At 30.0% G+C, this 4656-nt stretch overlaps 1 pseudogene; it reads left to right on the top strand.

Annotated features, from left to right (window-relative positions):
- Window positions 1-476: 476 nt before the first annotated feature.
- Window positions 477-1863, top strand: LOC120084946 (annotated as a pseudogene).
- Window positions 1864-4656: the final 2793 nt, after the last annotated feature.

Raw genomic sequence — 4656 nt, forward strand, 5'->3', positions numbered from 1 at the left:
TCTAGTGGTTACAACAAACAAAATTAAATGAAGAAGACAACGATAAGCTGCCTAATACATCTTTTGTCTTCGATTCTTTCTGTTACAACTAGAAATAGGAGAATTTATATAGAAATACTCCAAATACAGAGAAAAACCACGATTCAACAAAAAGAAATCTACTATGCGAAAAATTATCACAATCAAACATAATTCTTTCCTGAATCCTAATTACAAGAGCACTCTCTCGAAACTTTTGTGTTACTCACCCCTTTTACCCATTATCAACAACATAATACAAAAGAGAACTTTACTAGAGTTAGCACACCCGAATTTAAAATGTTTCTACTTGCAACAATTGGCAACCAATGCCATAGCCTCCTTTTACAGAGTTTGGAGGCCTTTATTCCTTAGAAATCTTTCTAATGTAGGTAGGAAAACCACTTTTTCTAATATTTATATATAGAGTTTGGTTTTATGAGTAGATTACAAAGACGATGGAGGTTAAAGTTTTGTCAAGAGAAACTATTACACCTTCGTCCCCAACTCTCCCTCATCTTCAAACCTTTCAACTTTCACTTCTTGATCAATTGTCTCCGATGCTTTATATTCCATTTTTATTGTTCTACCCCATGGAAACAAATTATGATATTGATCACCAAGATCCTAAGAAAACAATTGCTACCCTAAAAAATTCTTTATCAAAAACTCTTAGTCGTTTTTACTTATTGGCAGGAACAATCATTGACAAATCCATTCATTGTAATGACAAAGGAGCTGTTTTTCAAGAAGCAACCGTAAGCTGCAACATGTTTGAGATCCTTAAAGAACCAAACAACGAGGTTTTAACAAAACTCCTCCCATGTTCTTTGTCGTGTACCACTAAGCCAGTTGAAGAATATACTCAAATTGTTGTTCAAGCCAACATCTTCAAATGTGGTGGAATTGCAATCTCGCTTTGTTTATTGCACAAACTTATAGATGCAGCTACTTTCAGTTGTTTTCTAAGATCATGGGCCACCACCAACAGAGAATTATTCGTTATCTTTTGATTCATCTCCAAATAATAATATGGTATGTTATGACTACAATTCATTTTCTTCCCTCTTTCCACAAACAGACTTGTTGCCTTTTCATAAACCGGTCGTAACGTCGAGTACTACTCCCGCTCGTAAACGTCGTTTACGAAGATTCGTTTTCTGATCGAAAGCGATATTAGACCTAAAAGCTAAAGCCAAATCTAGTGATGTACCAAATCCAACATGTGTTGAAACACTAACTGGGTTTATTTGGAAATATGCCATGAAAGTTGCTGATCATGATAATTCTCAGAAGCCATCAACTTTGTCTCATGTTGTAAACATGAGGAAGATAATAGAACCATCATTGCCTGAATATTCTGTGGGGAACATTCTGTGGGGCACAGTTGCTCATTATTATTCAACCACAAGCCATGAAGAAATTGAGGATTTGGAGCTAAGCAAATTGGTAAGTTTATTGAGACAATCATTTAAAAAAGTCAACAATAAAGAATACATAAAAGAGTTGATTATGGGATCTGATAAAGGAAGAAGTGATGGTGTTATGAAGTTAGTTGTTGAGATAAATAAGTGGCCAGTATCAAATTATTACTTTTTCACGAGTTTGAAAAATATGAATTGGAATGAAGCTGATTTTGGGTGGGGAAAACCTTTATGGGCTGCCATTGCTGGGGATTCAAATGACATAATGAAGGGTAATATTGTTATTTTGTTAGATAGTGTATTGGATGATGGCTCAATGGAGGCATGGATTCTATTAGATGAAAAAGAAATGCAACTTTTAGAACGAAATCGACAATTTCTTGAGTTTGCATTGCTGAATCCAAGTATAAATTTCCCATGAGAAAATTGATGAGATTTTTCTATAATAAAATTAATCTCTCTATGTTATTGTCTAAAGAATGAGCATATTGTAATAAATGTTTACTCGTTTCGGTTGAGTTATGAATTTTTCTTTTAATTTACCTTTGATTTTATATTAATCTTGTAAGATTCATCTTTTAAAGAAAATGAAGTGCATGTCAATTATTGCGAGTTAAATTCACTAACTTTGACTTAAAATTATAAGCTAGTGACTATTAACTTGATCCTTTCTTGTACCTTCATTTAGAGTGAACTACTTTTGTATGGCTTCAATTATAATTTTTTAATGGTTTTTTAGATTCCATTCTTGTTCTATCTCTTTTCTCTACTTCTCCTATTGGTTCAATAAAGATTGAGAATTTGATAATTGATTGTGCATTTTAATTGATTTTGAGATGAAACCCCATGTTTATCTAATATTGGATCAGAGTCCATGAAGTTTAAATGAGCATTTAATTAAAAGAATAATCTGGTCCAAGAAATAAAATAATAATCCAAAAGAGTTAGACGTCATATTCAAAGGACATATTGAAGATCATGCAGTATGTGTCATCTAAAAGTTATTGAAAGTATGAAAACTAGAATGAAATTGAATCCAAAGTAGCACAAACCAAAATGATATTTTGATATGTATTTTAACACTTAACATGAACTAATAGCAAGTATAACTCGATTGATATATGAATGTGCTAGTAACTACCAGATTTGAGGTTAAAATCTCTCTATCCATTATACTAAAAAAAAAAAAAAGACCTAAAAAGGCCTCAAAATTTGGAATGCCGGTGGGAACAAAAATAAAACTCTATTGAAAATAAGGAACATCAAGAAGCGAAAAAAAAAAAAAAAAAAAAACTATATATTTGGGGTTATTCAAGGCAATAGGATGGTTGGGGTTGTGCCGATCAATATGATGCACAACTCTTTTTCATAAAATTATGGTAATTGCTCAATTGATATATAGATATATTACTGACTAAAAGGGTTGTGGTTTGAATTCCAATAATCTCGTTGGACTAAAAAAAATCTTAAGTCCCAATTACTAAAGTATTGATATATAATATAAAATTTATCATAATCCATAAACTTAAATTTTTGGGTTGATAGATGATTTAATATGGTACTAGAGAGTTTTCATCCTTTTTTTCAGTTAAACGCTTGAATAATTTGTCAAATTCTAAAAATATGTAGCAAGTTTTTAATGTTTTTAACTTTAATTTTTTATGTTTTCTAACCTTGATTTTACTTTTTAAAACATCTCTAAAAACTCGATAATATAGAAAACAAAGAAGTCAAAAATGGGAAGTAGTGTCTAAAAACTAAATAGTTATCAAATGATTGATAATTGTAATAGAATTGAAACGATAAAATTCTTTACTGCTAACACACTTGTATGCTACTAGTGGTATGTTAATTAACTTGAGCCTGTTTATATATATGGATCACAACTTAGCAAATAGTAAAGATACGATATAGTCCTAAATAATTGCATGTAAAGTTTCGAATTAAAACTATTTATTAGTTGGTAGCTAATTTCTTTATTTGCTTATTTCTTATAATTTAAAATGTCAATGATGTGAATTCAACAATTGAACCATTGCATGAATTTGAAGGAACAATTACAAGAAGAAAGATAAAGAAGATTCAAGAGGCATTTATACTACATCTTCAAAACCTAGCAAATTCACAAGAACCGACAAACAATTTTGAACCCAATTATATATATATTAATTCAATGAATCAAGAAGAGAATGATAGAAGATGACACTGGAAAATTCTAGTAGTTTAAAATTTGACATGATGATAAAAAAAAAAAGTGTAATTTCCATTTTTATGAAGATTAAACAAAATTGTAATTTGTTTGTCATTTCTCACATTGTCTCTGGTATAGTTTTCAATTTTATATTATTTTATTTTTATTTTGAATAACAATTCACTACAAGAATTTCGAATTTTAATGTCGGTTTTAAATCGACATTAAAGCGCTTTAATGTCGGTTGTCAACTGAAGCCCAGAATCCATTGAAGTCTTTTAAACCGATATTGAAGTCCAGAATCTATGTCTATTTTTTCAATTATTGTCTGTTTTTTTAAATTCTGTTGTCGAATTCATTTTTAATATGGGTCAAAAAGTTAAAAACGACATTATATGTCTCCTGTTGGGTCAGGAAATATCCGTCATTGTTTTTTTATTAAAAAACATAAAAAAAATTTACCAGGAAAGCCATCAATATTTGTCTTCCACCTATGAATTTATCCACAAACAACAATTAATATTTCCAATCCATTACATATACTCATCAAATATGAAATAAACACACTAATCACTAACATTTGTATAACAATAACACACTTTCATAGAATACTTACACCAAGCCATCATTTCTCTCATTCACAAATATCAATTAGTACTTCCATGAATACTTAACACCAAATACCCCATAACATCATTTCTATCGTCCTCACTACTACTTGTTGAATTTTCCATGTCAATCTGAAAAAAAAAAAATACTCACACAAAAAACATATAATCTTAATATTTAAATACATATAACCATAGTAAATGACATACCATGTTTAATGCATTATTTATCAACCCATCTACCCTCACAATCATTTCTAATGTATGTGGATGTTGTATCATTAATCTCAATAGATGTATCAACATTGGTCATTCTTTGCATACCTCCATAACCACACTCTTGTAGCATATCTCTTATTTCATCTTCATAAAAATCATTTTCAATTGTTCGTTGTGGAGATGTTAAAACAATTGA

This window comes from Benincasa hispida, chromosome 1, assembly GCF_009727055.1.
Source record: "Benincasa hispida cultivar B227 chromosome 1, ASM972705v1, whole genome shotgun sequence".
In the NCBI taxonomy this organism is placed as follows: domain Eukaryota; kingdom Viridiplantae; phylum Streptophyta; class Magnoliopsida; order Cucurbitales; family Cucurbitaceae; genus Benincasa; species Benincasa hispida.